Consider the following 20,367-nt stretch of genomic DNA (forward strand, 5'->3'; position numbering starts at 1 on the left):
CTTCTGCCACTACCATGCCCAACTTGGGATGAATCAGAGCTTCCGTTATGAAATCACAGGAGTTCGGGTGTCACATCTACCAGACAACACGGAAAATAAAATAGTGCTTTTTTCTAACTGTTGCAGGAGCGTCTCAATTTTGGGAACCCTTCCATTGAACTCAGTTATTCTGGTGAATATTGAAATGACTTTGGAAGACTGGATTAACTGAACTAAAAAAAGTCCTTTTAACAGAACTGTGTACTTAAAACTAGAATTCAATGGGAAAATAAATATATATGAACTAAACGTGCCACAGCCTGGCAGGGAGAGAATTTGGAAAGAAAATGTGTGGCTGGAAGGCAAAATGTGACACAATGATTATTAGTTATTAGTCATTTTATTCACTGATGGAAGCCAAATTTAACTGCATGGTCCTGCTAGCTAGATGGCTAACTGGTGACATAAACAGTCTGCAGAGCTTTTGTGTCGTTAGGCAGCAGAAACGCCGGCAAATGCACACGTCAAACCTTTGAAATCACAGATGGGAGGCGGATAAATGTTCACCCTAAACCCTAAATTCAGAGTGCAGTTTAATATTTTTTCAGAGTTTCAGAGACAGAAAGTGAGGACGTGAGCTTTGTCAAACAGACCCTTCCACACATACTGTAAAGACCGACGCTCGAGCAGCCAAATGGCTCCAGGATAAATGTGATATCCTCAGATAAACAGCACAATTATTCCCTCATATCCATTTCTGAATGAGCGCTGTGTCTGTGGGGGCAGACAGACGGCCCGATTGTCGATCCAGACGCCTGGGAACATGGGATGGTGACAGCAACACATTGAGGGAGTAAGGGTCGGGCTCTCATGCAATGGCACTGAGTCATTTTAATGAAGTTGAGCTCTAATTTGGCCGAGCAGAGTACCAGACAGAGGAGGAAGGAAGAAAGAGGCTTGTTCTCTCTCTCATTATTGTGATTTTTCCACTGTGGATCTATGACCTTCAGACAGAAAGGGACAAATTAACGGGAAGACCTGAACTTTCCACGAACCAGATGGACCAGGAAAATCCAGGATACAGGTCACAGTTCTGGTATTCTCGCTGTTCTGACAGTTGCCAACTTTTCTGTAAGAAAACTCACTGTTGGCCGTCGTCACTCGATGCCGAAGCGTGCAAAGAGATGCATTGGGGACCTATTTGGGTCAGAAAAGTCGCCAAATCTGGTGACATTGTTGCCAAATTGGCAACACTGAAAAGTAAAACTTGAAATAATTTAGAGGAAACTGACAATAACTCACAGTAAAAGGACAATATTCTGTCAATAAAATCTCTACGCGTCCATTTTGAGACAAAAGCAAGAACTATATCCAAATGTTCCAATATTTGGATATGCAGTTCCCAGTTTTTGGATCCATATTGTAGTTTCTGGACTCAAAGTCTGAGGCCATGGTTCTCAGGTGGAAAACGGTGGATTGCCCACTCCGGGCTGGAAATAAGTTGCTGATCCTTGATGGACGACATCAAGGATCTCGGGATAGAAAGATGGACACTGAGATGTTTGCATGCAGCTCTCCAAAAAGCCAACAGTGTTTGACTCAGTGGTCCTGATGCTGTGTGCAGGAAGAATCCTGACTAGTTGAAAAGTTTCCTCGAGCAGGAGAGCACCAGAGAGTTCACCCCGAAGAGGAAGAAACACAAAAAAAATTAATCAAATAGCAACAAGACACCGACACACTGCAGTGGACAGTTTTCACTGTTTAACGCCCAGTTTCACTTCACTACATAACATCAGTCTTTTTCACAGTGGGGGTGTAACGGTACAAAACCTCACGGTTCGGTTCATATTGCAGGACAGAAGCCACAGTTCGGTTCATTTGCATATATGAAATAGATATTTCTGGATCAAATGATTTATGTGACAAAAAAAACAAAAAAAAAAAAATGAAAATTGAGTTAAAAAAATAACATCAATTGATCAGCATCTCCTACATATCACCTGTAGCTCTGTTACTGTTTCACTGCTAAAACTCAATGCAACACAATATTCCTCAGAAATAAAGCTGATCAAACAATCATCTTCTCATAAGATTCATGAGAACAAAATTATCCAGCAACTAAAGATGAGCGTATTAACAATTCATGCTTATTTATTCCTGATATTGTGACTGATTTTCAGCAGATCAGACCTCCCGTTTACAGACGGCTGACAAGAGCCGGCTAACCAAGAGGAGCTGATTATAAGCTAACATTATGCCAGCTAACGTTAGGCTCGAGCTTATTACAAAAAAATATATATCTCACATTTTCCCCTTGTTCCTTTGGTCAGCTGACTCTGCGCTGATACCTACGTCTTCACCAGCTGTTTGTGGCTAATACAGGCAGCTAACCGGCGCTTCAGCGGCGATCACCCGGAGTTAAAGGATTAACAGACTTGTGACAGAACAACAGAGTTTTAGGCAGAAGAGTTTGAGCGATAATAAAAATATTTATAATAAAAATCATAATAGCCAATTTTATCCACTGATTCTGAATATAAATAACTCGATTCACATGGAGAAATACGGGTGAGGAAATCAGGATATGAGGAAACATGCTCATAGTAACAGATGAAGTCAGGAATTATCATCCCAGCAGGATTTCTGCTCGTTAATATCTGCTGGAAACCAGTCAGAAGAATCAGTCAGTGGGTGTTTGTGGGCGGCGGCTCTGAACACATCTCCACAAATACACGAGGAGATGGACATTTTGTTGCAGGGAAACAGCGAGGAGGAAGAGGGGGATGAAGAGGATGGAGGGTGGGTTTAATGGTAGCTCCACTGGGAGCAGATAAGCAGAGTGAAAAGGAGGTTATCATCGGGGGGAGAACACTATCTGAGTGTCACAGCGAAGTGACGCTGAGCAGCGCAAATCAGGACATCGAGAGTCCAGCCGTGACCAGTGCAGGTCGTTTTCAGACAGCTTCACACCAGTTTGCCCCTCTAATGTCCACGAATCAACCAGGACGCCTCACATTAAGCACCAAAAGTTGAATAAAATGATTTCAAGGACAGAAAATAAGATGGAACCTCAGGAGGAAGAACATGAAGCATGTTAGAGAGGGAACACATGAGGGAAGGAATGTCAGGAGGAAGGAAAGAAAGGAGGGATCAGAGGGGAGGAATGAAGCACTCGAGATAAACAGCCGGGGTTAAGAGGAGTCTTCAGAAGTCCTTCAGTTCTGTCCATCTTTGAGGAAGAGGAGGAGCATTTACTGCTGTGATTTCTGCTGCAGAAAGAGGATTTTATCTCATTAAAGACACTTTCATCCTGGTCCTGAGGGGGTCAGGTTTACAGTTTACAAAAATAAACTGCAGAGCCTCTCTGTTTATTAGCTCCTGAGTTCTGTGAAGTCAAATCAATTTAATTCAGTTTTATTTATAAAGCGCCAAATCACAACAAACAGTCACCTCGAGGTGCTTTATACTGTAAGGTAATGACCAAATCCTGGTTTCTGTCAATGGAGGCTGGCTTCACTTTCTACACACACCATCCCCTTAAACCCACACTGACTCTCTCAGCAGTACATGGCTTTAGTCTGTGTCCACTTGAGGGCGTGGCCTGCTGCCACCTGCTGCAGGTAACACACCAACTGAACCTCAAAGAAACTCAACCATCTCCACCTGAGTGAAAACTGCAACATGAAAATGATTTTAATACGTCTCCTGAAAGCTGCAGCAGGTCGTGACTGAGAAATCAGCTGACTTTAAATACGACGTCTGAAATCAGTTTTTGTGACCCCGCCTCTCGACCAGTGACGGGTGGGGTATGTTCCCGCCCCCCTCAGGACCCCTAAGTTGATTAGCAAAGCAGTTTGAAATGGCTCCAAACTGCTGGAGCTGTTAGCTTCCTCCATGCTACGCTAAATGCAGTAAAGTCTGAAGCTCGGAGACCTGGTTTGTTCTGTGTGCAGAACTGTGCACGCTTCCTGCACGTTTGACTGCAGCCACTATTAAAGGAATCATTTTCTTATGCATTTCTTATAGTGCCTCTGTACATTATGTTTACTTCAAAATTAAATATGCATAAAATTTTAAGCTTTTTTTTCTCCCAAAATTAACACCACATACTATACTTTAAATTCAAGAAAGTTTTAATTAGGAAAAATGGTTTTAATGTAATCCTGGACTCTGCTGTAAACTCTATAATTCATACCTCTGCTTTTAAGTGATATAGCATAAACGTGTGGCTGGGAGCAACTCCAAAACGCTGATGCTGGGATTTCTCCTTCCACTGACTGGGTGTGAATGGCTCAGTCCATTTGAAAAACTGAAGCCAAAGAAGGAAAAGTCGGCACCATCGGCGGCCTTTGGGTCTGCATCAGTGTGATGTGTAGGTGCATTTTTAGGGAGGTAGATTTCAGACAGGAAAAAAACCCTTTTTTGCCATTTAAAACACAGAACATTGTGGAACTGAATTTAACAGATCAGCCTGCTGACGCCGATATCTGAGTTATCTTTTTAAAGTCGGGACTGGACAGATGTCCAAGCTAAATATCGGATTGGTACATCCCCACATGAGAGGCCCCAGGACGGGAGGGGAGGAGCTTGTTAGCAGGGACTGACTGCGGATGGTGGTGTTCTCTCAAAAGGATGAAAAATAAAATAAATAACCCTAAAATTAGTCTACTTAAGGACCTTGACAGTATGTCCAAGAAAATTCTTCATGCCATCACTTTAAAACTTTCTGGAATGGGGAAAATAAACTTGATCCTTACTGAAAAATCCCTGGCGCTCTAAAAATAGTCAGAAATAAAACAGGACTTAAAGCATATTTTCTCCATTAAAGCTCTTTGATCCGATCGGTCGGGCTCACGTTCAGCAGTGAGAAAAGCAGACGGAGGCCACTGCTGCTCTACAGAGGAGTAAAATGTGCTGGTTGGGGGGGGTTAGTCTGTGGAGACTGGATCTATGGAGAACTGCTTGTTCCCAAACTCCCTGATAGAAGCAAGACGGATCACAGAGGAGGAGGGCGGAGCCTCTGGGAGAGCGCCAGGGAGGGGAGAAAGACGAGAACAAGGGCGAAGTGCAGGAAAAAGACCGAACTGTGGAGAAGAAAGCCTGAACCCCCCCCTTCTCTCCACCCTGCAGTCTTCAGACATCATTTGCAGTGACGCCCAGAGCTCACACCCACTCTGCAAACCACATGACCCACACATCCAGATGTGTTTTACACGCTCCAAACACTCACACACCCTTCAGATGACTGTCTGCAGATGTTAGCTCAAACTGCAGGCAGACAGAACTGATTTTCTGCCTTGCAGGATTGTTTTCATCTTATCAAACGTCACTCTGAAATCCATGGATAGAGATTCAAACAGCTACGGGGGGGGGGGGGGGGGGGGGGGGGGCATATAGAAGTCTATGGGAAAGCTGCCCTTGGCTCTGTACACAGTTTCCTGATGAGTTTAGAGACTCGGCTGCTCATTTCAGGTCACACTGAATAAAACATTAGGCCCATTTTTAAAATCTGGGTCATTCTAAAAGTCAGAAAAGGAAGATTGTCCAGGATATGCTCATTGGATAATGCTCATGATTGACAGGCCATTAGCCAAGAGTTTAATTCCTGCTTTTAAACAATGAGACTGATTGGGACTTTCACCGGGAGCTCCACCCACACAGAGACAGGTGAGGCAAAGAAAATGTGTTTTTTACCCTAACAGACTCATTTGTGGCCAGCCAGAGCCAGATGTTGACTTTATTTTAAAAAACAGCTGCAAAAATGTTTAATTAAATCAAACCTGGCAGAATTTAATCTAATTTATCAAAGATAAAAAGGCAAATATGTCTCAAATATAGACTCAAACTACCAGAATCCTAAAAAGCACATGTCATCAAGGTACATTTAAAGCTCCATCACTAAGCCCACAGCTAATAATTACACCTTCAAACACTAAGACAAAGCCAGAGGGTCAGCAGCTTCAGCAGTTACTGTCCTGGAGCAATGCAGGCTGGGAAAAAGCTGCTTTTGTGGCCAAAAACTGAACACCCAGAAAATAATTTCTGCATCAACACTTCAGCAGCTTCAGTCCAAAAATATCACCGACTGCAGAAACCTTCGCACAGAAACACACACGAACGCCAACACTGCACGCAAACACTCGGCTCTTCGCGGCCCAGATTGGAGGGTCGGCTGTGTCGTCATGGCGATCCATCCCATCATATCACCCTGGCCGGCTGCCAGACGCTTTCTCTCTCTTCTCTCTCGTGTTCCAACCCACAGTCCTGCCCAGCACATGTTGCAGTGCATTGTGGGATGTCAGACCTAATCTTACTCCACAGGATGATGTGTGTGTGTGTGTGTGTGTGTGCGCACACTTGTATTACTCATGTTGTGGGGACACGAATTTCCAGAGGTACAATGTGGGGACTCGACTTCCTTTTGTAAACAAAACGCCAGTCCTGATGACATAAGTCATTAAACTCCAGGGTGAAGCCCTGGTTTAAGGGGAAGGTTAGTTTAAGGAAATAAATGTAAGAAAGTCCTCTGAAGGGATGAAATCATGACTGTGTGTGCGCATCCTGATGATCTGACTGTTCGAAGCGGGATCAAACACATTCCTCAACACTGCAGGTCAGCACTGACCGCCCACCTGTCGCTGTGACTCACCTGTCTGCCTGACTGCGTACCTCGAAGAAAGCTCCATGCAACAACACGGAGGAAGCAAAGAGAGAAATGCAGTCATTATTCAAAGGAAATAATGAGAGCTGCACCATTTGCATGAAGATCCTCAAGAATGCGCATTCAGTCAACGACCCTTAAACCCTCCCCCCTCGCTGTCTGATGTCATCAAGATCATTTCCCATGATGCCAAGTGTGTCAGCTGGTATTTGCGGGTGAGGAATACGCTGGTGTAAAGCTCCTTAATATCTGAGCGGGCCCAACCAGCAGCTGTGTGTTGAAGCAGAGAGCTCACTGAGGACAGCTCAAAACTAAAAACACACTGCTTACAATTCAAAACCATTTTCCTGTTAATATTGATTATAAAATAAAATTTTAAAAATAAATAAATTTTTAAAAATAAACCCTCAAGGGCTGAAAAATTGAAGTACCATAAGCCTGAAAAGCTGCAGATGCTCTGTCGTCCAGCAGAGGCAGCAGTGAGTCAGTCCTCATAGACTCCCGTGTTAAAACTTTACAGCCTGGCACAGAAACTGCTTTGTTCTGTGGTGCTAATTTCCTCCTTCATAACTGCTGCTAAATTGGATGAAGGCTTAAAGTTTGCATTATTAGGGGCGTGGCCTCTTTGACTGACAGGTGGATGGTGACATAATAGCATTAGAACAAAATGTAAACATCATTTGTAGATGTAATATTTTAAATAGTTTGTCCAGAAACACAAAATATTTAGATTACTGAAACATCTGAAAACTGTAGCTTTGTAACTGTAATAGTTACCAAGAATTCACAATAAAAATCAAAGCTTATCAAACATACATATATTCAGCACAACTCTCATCATCATCAATGAGTCGATTCCTGTAAAAAACTATAAAAATTTGGAGCACCAGCTGTGCAGCTGTGTCTATAACAGGCTGCTGTTGCCCGGCCATTTTGTTTCAGTTTATGTTTAGTTTGTTTTTGTCTGAGTTTCATCGTTCCTGAAGCGTGACGCGTGGAGGTGCCTGTGGTTTTTCCACAGAATGAATGTCGTCACATGTTCTGGCCTTGGCGTGGCCCGAAGTCACACAGATGTCGTCATTGTCGTTAGTTTCTCCAGACTCTGGGAGGGTACCTCACACACTGCAGGGAGCAGGACAATTCATCAGCAGGGACAGTTCCTGGAAACTGAGATCAAATCTACTCGCTCGCCTCTTCTCCCCCTCCGATGTTGCTATGACACTAAAAAGGCTTACATCTCTGACCTCCACCCCTCTCATCTCCAGGGTGGAGCTGTAACACAAGTCCTGATGATATCATGTATTACATTATGCACGCACGCACGCGCATGAATGTGTGTCTGTAATAGCTACACATTACTTGATGTACAAAAATAGCTTTTATGGTTAATAATTAGGATGAAAGAGGTGGAATTTGAATTATAGAAACATTTTCTTATCTGTGAGATGAGCTTTTATTTTGAAAAGGGTGTGAGGAGGCATTAATGAAGCCGCTCGGCAAGGCCGAGACCATTTTAAAATGTTTTAAATGGGTAAATTAACCCAGCCTTTAAGGATTGTGGAGCATCTCGTGCTATCACAATAACTGAGGCTACAGAAAGCTCCTCCGGGACGATAATACAGAAACCAATGCCCAACTACGAGAAACAGGAAGGTACAAAGTGCTGCTTTATTTTAGCCCTGTGCAGACACAAGGAAGAAGCCAACATCCATCCATCCCTCCATCTTCTTCCACTTATGAGTAAATTAACCAACTGCAGTTTAATAGATGTTTTAACTAAATAATTCATGTTATTAGTGCTGGGGTGGCTCCATGGTGTTCGCCTAGCACGAGAAAGATCCCCAGTTCGAGATGAATTCCCACAAACTGCACACCGAAATCTGGTTGTGCTGTTTGGTCTCAGGGTGGAAATAAAGGACAAAGTGAGAGAAAGTTTTATTGTGCAGTGTGAACGCAGCCTCGCGGCTCTCCGGCCCAGAGGCAGGCGGCGTTCCACTTTCGGCTAATCACTCATTTCCCGTTGGCGTCTGCAGGCTGACCCCGCCCCCGCTGCGATGCCTCTGGGTGTGCACACGATACATTTACAGCATTTATATTTATACACACACAATGAAATGGATTTACACACCACCCACACTGATTTCCCATGATGCAGAGCAAGTCTGACTCAACCCGCTCCTAAACTCTTACTGGGATTTGAACCAGCAACTTCAACACAAGCTCACCAAATCTGAAAGAGACACGCACTCTACAGATGTTAGGTTAGTGTGCAGCCTGAAAACATCTGGAGGCCTTAGAGTGAACATTTCATTTAACAGGAATGTGTGTGTGTGTGTGTGTGTGTGTGTGTGTGTGTGTGTGTGTGTGTGTGTGTGTGTGTGTGTGTTACAAAGAGGAACGCCTTTGGCTACATGGAAATCAAATTAAATGGAGTCCTGCTGAAGGTCAGCGCAGTGTGTGTGTGTGTGTGTGTGTGTGTGTGTGTGTGTGTGTGTGTGTTTTCCATGTGACAGTTTAAAGGAAATACGTCACATTACCCTCACACACACACAGACACACACAAACACGCTGCAGTGTGTTAAGTGAATGGACGTGATGTTAATCACAGCCTCTTACAGACTGACTTATTGTACACTGAGCTTTAAAGAGCTGAATCTATGATGTCTGGTACGGTGGCCCTGAAGGTTCAGAACACCGCAAACACATTTCAGGGTTTGATATGGAAACTATCAGAAGTGTCCTAATCTTTAAAAATGGGCAGATGTGTCAGAGCTCCACACAGAAACCCAACCTTCTTTTCTTCGTGCAGCTCTTCCTCACGTTTTAGCTCCTGAGAGAAGAAGATGAGGGTTGTGTTTCTCCACACTGAGCTGCTCCTCTTTGTCTCTGAGGTACATTTAAGGGGAATAAACTGGAAGATCCTCCATTTAATTTCAAAGACAGCAGAGGAATAAGAACTAACAACTAACAAAATGCCCAAGAAAGGCTAAACTTTGCTAGCAGCCTCTAACAGCAAAAGGTCTCCAGACTGAGACTATAGGGACAAAACAGCTGCAGCTCCACTGATGCTGAGGCCACCATCATCATCTCACAGCATTTAATCAATTAATTCACGTTTCTGGTTACAAGTCTCAGTTTTTTCTGTTCTTGGAGACGATTTCCCTCATTTTTATTTCCCTGAACACCATTTTATATTTTCCATTTACACAAAATTTACATTTTCCACTTGGGGGAAAAGAAAAATCCACATTTGGAGGGATGGGTTTTTAGCTCATGAGAGGTCAGAGTTTGAATCCCTCACATGAGAGATTCAAACCCTTTGGTTAGGTTACCGTTAAAACCTGATCGGTTAGAGTTCGTCCCAAAGCTGCTCAGTTTACGAGCACCTTAGTCTGCAGTCACCCCGAATACCCATTTTGAGCCAGGGCAAAAAAAAAAAAAAGAAAGAAAAATGTTAACTGCTGATACAGATATGGTAAAGATTACTGATGAGACTAATCTCAGTAGTGCTCTGATTGGATGACAATAAATATTCCAGCAGTAATGAGGAAGTCTCAATTTCATTGCTTTTTAAGTTCCCCCTCCAGCTCACCTGTCAAGCTGTGCAAGTCTACGAAGGAGGATGAAGACTCTATTGACACTTTCTTCTTCATTACTCTCTGCAAAGTGCAGCTATCATCAGTCCTCCAACCTCAAACTGCTGCTAACTCTCCATCTCTGCCTAAGAGCTTTTGCTGCCTCGTCAGACGTCTGTGAAACTAATCAGGCAGCATGTTCAGATTGGACTGAAGGAATCATTGAGAGATCAGGAGAAAGTCAAACACTGCATCCTTCAAAAATCAGATGTTTTGCATTTACACATATTTATTTTTCCATCACCTCGTCTATCGGGAAATAAACCAACAAATCGGAGCCTTTTTTGGAAATACAAATGGAAAACGCTTCCTCCTGCACATCAGCACAGTCTTCATAAATGCTCCCTTCACATATTTTATTCATGAGATATCACAACGTTACTGCAGCTTAGATATTTTTCTTTTTTAATCTTGGATGAAAATTTACATCAACACTTATGAGCCGAGCAGCTTTCGTGATCAGTTTGGCTTCTTGTCACCTTTTTAAAACTTCATTAAAGATCCCATTAAATCCCCGAGCCTCAGGGAGGAAGTAAATTAGCATCGGCATCTCGGATTAAGAGAAGGAAAAAGTGTTCAGGATGTTCAGTCCAAACATGGACAACGTTCAACACACCGAGTTTCATATACGAGCTCTCCAACATGTGAAAAATGAAGTGGCTGCATGTGAGTTCGACCCCTGCTCGGGTCAGACTGCTCACCTCGATATAACCCAGCTATGTAAACACACACACAGACACACACACACCTCACTGATAAATCTGTGCAGCTTTCTGTGGTTTGGGATCCCACACAGGAAAAAATATGACATTCAGACAACGATTAAAATATGTATAAATACAGAAATGCAGCTTTAATGCATGAGATTAGAATCCGTACACAACCTTGCAGTTAAACTCTAAATCTGTCTTTTAGAAATGTTTTTAGATCCAGTACCCAGAGGGGTGTGTCTGTTTGCAGCTCGTCCTGCGTGATGAGAATCTGGTTATTGTGAGGACTTCCTGTTCATGCTGCTTTCAGAGGAGTCACATAAACGCTGACTGTTTACTTTAAAAACTTCTCTACGCAGATTTTACTGTACTTCAAATTCAAAATACTTCACTTTCAAAATGCACACTTTAAAAAGATGTACTTTACAACTAAAAGCTATGAAATACTTTAAAAGATTTACTTTACATAAGAGCTTTGACTTTGAAAATTTTATCTACACATACTATTTAAAAATTATTCTCAATGCTTACATGAATGCTAACAATGCACTTTATAAAAGATTTTATTTTAAAAAGTCTTTATTTACAATCTTTACTTCACTGAAGGGTTCCAGATTTTAAAGTTTTACATAAACATAATTTCCAGAGCTTTAAATTTACTCTATACTTTAAAAAAAAAAAACTTTTGCAACTCAGTAAAAGTTTTACATAAATGCTTCAAGCTTAGTTTAATGAGATTTTATTTTTAAGTTGCATTTTAAATTCAGTAGTTTTTTTTAAAACTTTTATCTACACATAACCTTTAAAAACTAAACTTTATGTTGAGTAAATCTTTTACAATTCTTGGCTTTTAAAGCGTTACGTAAATTCTAAAACTTTACAGACTATTTTTTAGCCATACTTAATGTTCACTAAAAAGCTTTCAAGTACAACTTTACATAAAATCTTTAAATTTTTTTAAATTATACTTTGCATTCAGTAAAAAAAAAAACTTTAAACTTTAAAACCTTTCACAATACTTTGTTGAAAATTATAAAAAAAAAAATCTGCATTTTAAGAAGTTTTACCTCACACAGTATGGATTTAATTTTATAACCTTAACTACACTTGGGTTTTATTTTGAAAGCTGTACTTTACATTGACTGAAAGATTTTAAATACTTCAAAATCTTTACACAAACATTTTGTTTTCAATGCTTTATGCCAAAGCTTTTATTTCAAAATGGTTACACTCCACACAGCTTGTACCCAAGAAAAGTTTTTAAAGACATTTAAAATACTTATAAAAACTTTAATACTCAATCTTACAGAAATTTGTTTTAAAAACTAATTTTCCAGTCTTTACAAGCCGTACTTTACAGCAACTCAAAGTTTTTAATAGCATATTTAAAGTCTTTATGTTCTGAATTTTACATTGAATAAAAGCTTTCTAATACTAAAGGCCTCACATGAGCACCAAGTTTGCATTACTGAGACTTTACCTTAAAAAATTTTTTATCCGCTTAGTCTTTACTTTAAAAGCTGTAATTAAACCTTTAAAAAAAAGTTTTTGTGCAGACAGCTTCACTTTACAATAATTTGTACACTTTATTTCACTTCTGTTTTGCAGCACTTGTACATGTGCACACACACATACATACACCTCCACCTTCTGCACAACCATAAACTAAATCCATGGGAAACTCTGCAGAGTATGTCCAACTATGTCCATCTGCAGCAGAAAGACTGCTGAACACAGTTAAAACTCAACAAAACCAACCAAACTAAATTAAACCCGACTTAACGAGCTGAAGCTTTAAAATCTGCAGTTTTGGTGAAGGTGAGGACTGCTCTTATAGACTTCTCTATATTTAGTTGAAGCTTCACCGCTGGGAAACAAACCCTCGTCCTCCTCCTCTCTCTGTTCCACTTCCTATCTGCTGGACATTTTCCAGAACATTCCTCCATCTCCTCCTTTTAGTTTTTACAGCTGGTATGTTTAATTCCTGTCCTCCTCGCTCCTCTTTCTCTGTTCACCTTCACCTCCTAAACCTCCTCCCTTCATCCATCATACCTGCTCCCATCCTCCTTTCCCCACTGCTAATCAGGACCCTTAATTTTAACTTAGTCCAGTTTATTTTAGTAATCCGATTACTTATTTTTGTCTTTTATCCTGCGACGGTCATACAGCAATATCTTTAAGATAGACAAGCTCATCAGGAAAGCCAGCTCTGTCCTAGGATGTCCTCTCGACTCAGTGCAGGTGGTGGGAGACAGAAGGACTCTGACCAAAATAACATCACTGATGGACAAGGTCTCCCATCCCATGCATGAAACTGTTGCTGAGCTGGAGAGCTCCTTCAGTGACAGACTGCTGCATCCTAAATGCACAAAGGAGCGTTATCGTAGATCCTTCCTCCCAGCAGCTGTAAGACTTTATAACCATCACTGCTCCCAACAAAAACCACAATAACCTACACAATGTAGGATAATATATAATATACTGTAAATAGTCCGGCACATCATGCACATTGTATATAGTGTTATTATTATTAGTAGTATTAAGGTTAATATTGTTTGTTGATTTTATATATATTCTTTTCTTAATAGTGTGAATTATTATATCTTTATTTATATTTATAATAACTGCGGCTGCTGTTACACCCAAATTTCCCCTCTGTGGGACAATAAAGGCTGTTTCTTCTTCTTCTTAATTAGGAGCAGAAACGTGGTCAGTAGTGTTTTAGACCTCTCTCTTCACCACCTCCTGTTTTCCCCTGTTTCCACCCACTTTTCTCCTCCCTCAGGACCTCCTCCCTCCAAGTGTTCACGTTGCTCCTTAAGTTCTCTCTGCACCTATTTAAAATCCTTACAGCTTCAAGTGTAACCCCTGGAGTCAGACTCATTCATCTCAAACACTGCGTTGGTTCACTTAACGTGGAAAGGTGCAGCTTGTAATGAATACAGGTAATGTGTGTGGTGAAGGTGTGAGAGGAAGAGGAGAGGAAGGATGGCTGGCCTCGTTTCCAAAAATAAAGCTCTTAAAGGGACAATTAATCATATCCGAGTTTCATCGATACATCTCATCCTGCCCGCTGCACCGAACGTCCAACGGATCACCTGTTAGTTAAAGCTTCTGATGCTATTAGCCACACTAACCAGAAACCGGCGCAGAAAGCTTAAACACTTTCACTGCTGATATAGGAGGTTGTCCTGGTTCAGCTTATGTACTGATTTCTTTGTATGCACCTGTTACTGGAGGCATCAGCAGGTTAGCATTAGTGTCATTATCCTGACTAACACACATCGAATCATTGAAACACGCTGATGGAAACGGACCAAAGAGAAATAAAGCTAACGAGGAGCCCAAGGAAACACTGACAGAAGCCTTTTAAAAGATGCTGCGTTTCCACAGGTCCCATAAACGCAGCTCCCACCTGATGATTTTACTGTCTTTGAAATGACACAGACTGTGATGCTTCATTTCAAAAGGCTGCGAGATTCAAATGTTTGACTTCAGTCAAAATCTTCGTGTAAACATGGAGGATGAATCAGGAGGCAGATTTTGTTTTTTCCTGTTCCCAATCACCCAGATTTCATTTGTCCCCCACACTGCTCTCAGAAAGGACTACATCCAGAATCCAATCAGTCGGACTTTCAGGACACGCAAGTCAAATTTCTCTGGGAGGAAACAAATATTCAAATATCAATATTCTTGATTAATCACTGATAATAAGTCTGTAATAAAATAAAATGCTCCTCAGGACTGAAACATGTTGCTGCTTGTGAACATAAATCTCAAAGTGGTGGATCCAAGATCTCATTCTCCTGCATGTATTCTTCATTTTCAGGTCACATAACCTCCTCCTCCTCCTCCTCCTCCTCCTCCATGTCCCAACAATGAAATCAGATCACCGTCCCCCCCGTCCTCGCTCTGCAAACAACCCGACGTCTGAGACACTCTGTCAACGCTGTGCAGTACTAATTAAGACAGAAACACACTCGGATCTGTTTACGGGAGCAGAGGAACGAGCTCGGAGGGCAGAGAAGGAACAGAAAGCCTGAGAGGAAAGAAAACAAGATGAAGAAAGAGTGAAGAGACAAAACACGCCAACGAGGACGGATTCAGCAGCAGATCACAGAGAAATCATTTTGTGGAAACAAAAACAGCAAATATTAAAACTGTTTTTCAACTCATGGACTCCACATTTAATCAAAACAATCTTCACTAAACTTGGAGAAAGGACGGGCACAATTTTCCAGCATTCAAAAGTCAATTAAAAAAATACTTCATGCAATTATTCCTCTTCTTAAAAAAAAAAAAAGAAAAAGTTTTTACTGGTCCCAGAAGGTGGCAGTAATATCCGATCCAATTCAGTTTCATTTATATGTCACCAAATCACAACAACAGTCACCTCGAGGGCTACAAACTGTTTACCAGCCACAGTTACACAACTAAAACTGAACAACACAGCTGATCAGACGGCAGGCAGATAAACTGTTTCATGAAGCGGTCGCTAAGATTAGCTGCTGCTGAGCAAAGAAGAAATGTGCAAAGTTAAAAAGAACTACAGTCAAAAACAAACACAAACGAGCTCTGCCGGTTAAAGCAGCACGACGGGGTCAAAGGTCAGGCATCATGCGCTAAATCCACACTGCAAACAGCCGTAAGAGTCTAAGAAAAGTGAAGCTAATGCATCTTAAAGCTGCATTCTCTCTGATGTCCAGCAGGGGTCTGAGAAAATGAGCGTGCTGCTCACCTGATCTGTGAGCTCCATAAACGGCTTCCTGAGTTTATGGCCTCAATCTTTAGTTTCCGGTCTCAGTGAAGCCAACACGATGTTTACTTTGTAAACTTTGATCAAAATTAGTGTTGAAAGAAACTAACAGACGGGCTCTTTAGTCTCACAGCAGCACGAAACACAAAACTTAATCTGACGATTAATGTTTATAAAGTTTAAATTTAAATGACATAAATGTGTATAATTAATTTCAGCTGTCCTTGGTCTTCATGTACAGGTTTAAAAAAAACTAAGATGATGAAAAGTCAGCACATTGAGGATGCAAAAAAAAAAAAAAAAAAGTTTTTCCCTAAATACAAAAAATTTGAGCATCGGTTATCCAACTAAAATCTGCAGGACTGTAATAAAAATATTTCTAACTTTACTGTTTTTTCCTCCAACCGAGTTTCCTCAGCCATGAAAACAGGATTTTGTTTAATGGTCAGAAATAAGAGGAAGATGCACTGACCTGTTAGGTGAGGTCACACAGGCTTGCTGCCATAACTATATGTGGACCAGTGATGCTTCCATACCTGTATGTCGGTCTGTGTGTGCGTCCCATACAACGCCAAAAACAAGCAGGAACTGATGTTCCAAGACTGAGCAACACAATCCTGAAGGTGTCACTTCAGATATCATCAGATTTCACCCCCACCACCTGAACTCAGCACTGTTCCCTTCAAACCACTGACAGGACTGAACGAAACATTTTAAGGAAGTTTTCTGACTGCATCTTGTAGCGTTTTCACTTCACTCGTTATGTAATCATCCTCCTGTAATGCAGGGAGCAAGAGACACACAACACAGGCGCCCTGTTTAATATTAGCCTGCTATTACAGTGATGAAGCTGGAGGCTCAGATGCTGCAGCAGAGATGATGATTTACAGCTCAGACCCCCCCCCCCCCTGCATGACGCCAAGTGGGCCGAGCCAAACCTGCATCATCACCGCCGCCTACGCCGCCTCAGAGGAGGAACTCACTTTGAGCCAAAATGCGCCCAGAAGCACCGTTCCCCGTCTCCAGCAGGAGCAGCAACCCACTGAAAATGTCCCTGGAGAGCGTTTACGAGCAAAACATCCAAACCTGCTGATGGAAACAGACCAAAGCAAGAAATAAAGCTCATCAGGAGTCCAAGAAAACACCTTGACAGAAACCTTTTAAAAGATGCTGCACATGCTGTTTCTCATAAACACAACTCCTTCCTGGTCCTTCCCCTCATTCCTCACTGGCTTCATTTAATCTTAAAAGTTCCTATAAAGCACAAACAGCCACCTGAGCACAAGGAGGAGTCAGAACCTGCCTTCATGACCACTTTCTTTACTTCCATCACATTTGTTTGTCAAACCATCCTCGATGCCTGAACACGTCAGCCCTTTAAGACCTCGAGCAGCACTTTTCCACCATCACAATGAGACACTGAGCTGCTTCCAGCCCAAAGCCGGAACCACTGATGTCAGCGTCACCACGAGAAATCCAGCCAAAAGATGATGTTTGCAATATTTAACTGGACCCTTATAGTCCCATATCACCCCAACAGAGCACTTCGCTCTCAGACTGCTGGCTTACTTGTGGTTCCTCGGATACTTAAGAGTAGAATGGGAGGCAGAGCCTTCAGCTTTCAGGCCCCTCTTCTGTGGAACCAGCTCCCAGCTTGGATTCAGGAGACAGACACCCTCTCTATTTTTAAGATTAGGCTTAAAACTTTCCTTTATGATCAAGCTTATAGTTAGGGCTGGATCAGGTGACCCTGAACCCTCCCTTAGTTATGCTGCTATAGGCCTAGGCTGCTGGGGGGTTCCCATAATGCACTGTTTCTTTTCATTCCCCTTATTTACTTTGTTTATACTCCACTCTGTATTTAATCATTAATTATTATTAATCTCTGTCTCTCCCCCCTCAGCAGATGACCCCCCCCCCCCCTCCCTCAGCCTGGTTCTGCTGGAGGTTTCTTCCTGTTAAAAGGGAGTTTTTCCTTTCCACTGTCACCAAGTGCTGCTCATAGGGGGTCGTTCTGACTGTTGGGTTTTCTCTGTATTATTGTAGGGTCTTTACCCACAATACAAAGCACCCTGAGGTGACTGTTTGTTGTTATTTGGCGCTATATAAATAAAATTGAATTGTTCTCATCTCATCAAGCAAGAATTTATAATTCAAAGGTGTACCTACTGTCATCTCCTGCTCATATTAGAGTTTCTAATAATGAGCTCAGTGTATTTACAGCTCTGAACGCTCAGTTGCAGTTTTTTTTCTTCTCATGGATCTGTGTGATGTCATAAAGAGAGGATCTCCCTAATATGGTTCTTTGACATACAGAAACCCCACCCACCTGCTTTTCAAATCAAGAGGCAGCCAATCAGAGGAGAGTCTGCTTAAAGGGAAAAGTAAGGGTGCTAAAAATGCTTCCTCCTATGAATGGGTGAGTGTGTCCAAACCTTGGACTGGTACTGTACTTGGGTAGAAATGCTTCAGTACAGCAGACAAAAGAAGAAGAAGAAGAAGAAGAAGAAGAAACAGCCTTTATTGTCCCACAGAGGGGAAATTTGGGTGTAACAGCAGCCGCAGTTATTATAAATATAAATAAAGATATAATAATTCACACTATTAAGAAAAGAATATATATATAGTAAGTGGGTGAATATGACTTCTTATAGGTCAGGGAATAAAATTTATTATTAAAATGTCAGATTTCAAGTTATTTTAAGTGGTTTAAAGTTTAAATACTGAACACAGTATGTGTATGCTCTTTTAAAGGAAGTAAAGTAAACCAGTCATCCTCAGTGGAAGTCATCCAAACATCTGTCAGTTTTCTTTGCTTATCCAGAGCCGGGTCACAGGCTACGCAGGGCGTTCCAGAGGAAGGTTTTCCAGCTGAGGAAGGGATCTGGAAAATGTTGGAACTAGAATTAACTGGAACTGGAAATCATGTTTCCCTGTGTGTCAGTTAACTGTGAGAGTTCAATCTTATTTACATGATTTTTGAGCTTTCACTGCATGATTTAGTTTTTTTTTTTTTTTTTTTTTTAATTCAAGCTTCCATCTTTTAGAAAAATTTTAGTGTTGGAGGATTAATTTTTTTTACTGCCATCACCACAGTGCCCTTGAGCCTTCAGGTGGGAACAAAGTATAAAACCCAACAAATTTTATCCCTGAAAAAGCAGATTTACACGGAGCAGGATCACCTTCACGCTGGGATCTTTGGTTTTACTGCAGCCTGCTGTTAAAGCAGCAGGAGCCTGAGAACAACTCCACACCTTACTGTGATATTTTAAAGGCTCCAGTCAACAAGTTGCCAAATGTTTCCCAATTGCTGCATCAGAGAAATGAGGAGAAGGGTGGGGGAGGAACAAGATAAGTGATGGGGGAGAAGAGAAGCTGAGGAGGAGGAGAAAAGAGGAAGCAGTGATGGCCGATCAGGGAGAGAAAAGATTAAGAAAAGGAGGAGAGAAAGCAGCAGTCCAGGCTGTATCTGATTACATAATTGCTTCACAGGATTTCAGACCGCATACAGGAAAAAACGCAGCAGCACAGGAGCGATTCTTCTGATTTTTTAGCCACAGAACACATTCAGTCACCCTGAAGTTCATTAAAAACCTGCGAGATCATCACAGGAACATTAAAAACCAACTCCTGCAAGGACACAGATCCCAGTTATCCACGTTCACATCCACAGAAAGAGTCCACACTCGTTCTAGATTAATTTAAGATTCTAAAACCACAAATATCTGCAGAAATGAATTATTAAGAAGCAAAAATGAGCTCTGAGACGAGAGCAGGGGGGCTGGCGTGATATACAGTGAGCTCAAATACGGAGTAAAGTACAGAGAAGGTCACTCCTGACATTCTGGGAATATTCTGGGATTTGCTCTGAGGTCGACCACGCCTGAACCACCACCACCACCTCCATCCATCAGGAGAGGGGGGACAGGGAGGAAAACAAACCCTCCATCAGTTCAGATTAAACAGTGAGAGCTGCAGACTTTCACCACAACAACAACAACCACCACCAGCAGCAGCAGCAGCTCTGGCGCATCAAACACAAGTTCAACACGATTGGGGGGGCGCAGCGGGAGAGGACTTGTTTTTGCACCAACAACCCGCGGCCGTCACACAGCTGCTCTAAATGAAGGCTGGAACAATTAACCCGAGAAATTCAGCCTGAAGCCCGGGAGAGAAGGCGCACACATCCCCGCCGCGGCCGTCACGCATACAGCGAAGGAAATCCGTGCAGACACCAAAGAGCGCGGAGCGGGCGCACACTCACCTGGAGGCCGACAGAAGCGCAGTGGAGTCCCGCTCGGAGTGAAGGACGGACGGACGGACGGACCGCTGAGAGCTCGGAGCGAAAACAACGCAGGAGCCGAGAGTCCTGAAATCCACCAATCCTCCTCCTCCTCTTCCTCCCCCCGCCCTGCGCTCCGCTCTGCTCCAGCCCGGCCCGGACTGCAGCGCCCGGTGCGCTCGGTTCTCACACCCGGAGGCACCGCCCGCGCTGCGCCGACCCAACTTACACAGCTGATTGTACATGATTATGATGCGTTAGTGACCTCGTCTGCAACAGTTTAAGAAATATTACTGCAGTAACCAACTTAAAGATGTCCGCCACCTGTATTTACTAAGCTCTTC

The 20,367-nt window shown here is 42.3% G+C and overlaps 1 protein-coding gene across 1 annotated transcript in view; it reads right to left on the reverse strand.

Moving 5' to 3' along the window:
* The window catches only part of LOC115793136 (spectrin beta chain, non-erythrocytic 1-like), a 126,488-nt gene extending 106,346 nt beyond the window's left edge, over positions 1 to 20,142 (reverse strand). The window contains exon 1 of the mRNA XM_030747953.1: positions 20,006 to 20,142. The gene's annotated coding sequence lies outside the window, so the exon portion shown is untranslated. The remainder of the gene's footprint in view (positions 1 to 20,005) is intronic.
* Positions 20,143 to 20,367: the final 225 nt, after the last annotated feature.

This window comes from Archocentrus centrarchus, chromosome 15 (genome assembly GCF_007364275.1).
Source record: "Archocentrus centrarchus isolate MPI-CPG fArcCen1 chromosome 15, fArcCen1, whole genome shotgun sequence".
Taxonomy (NCBI): Eukaryota; Metazoa; Chordata; class Actinopteri; order Cichliformes; family Cichlidae; genus Archocentrus; species Archocentrus centrarchus.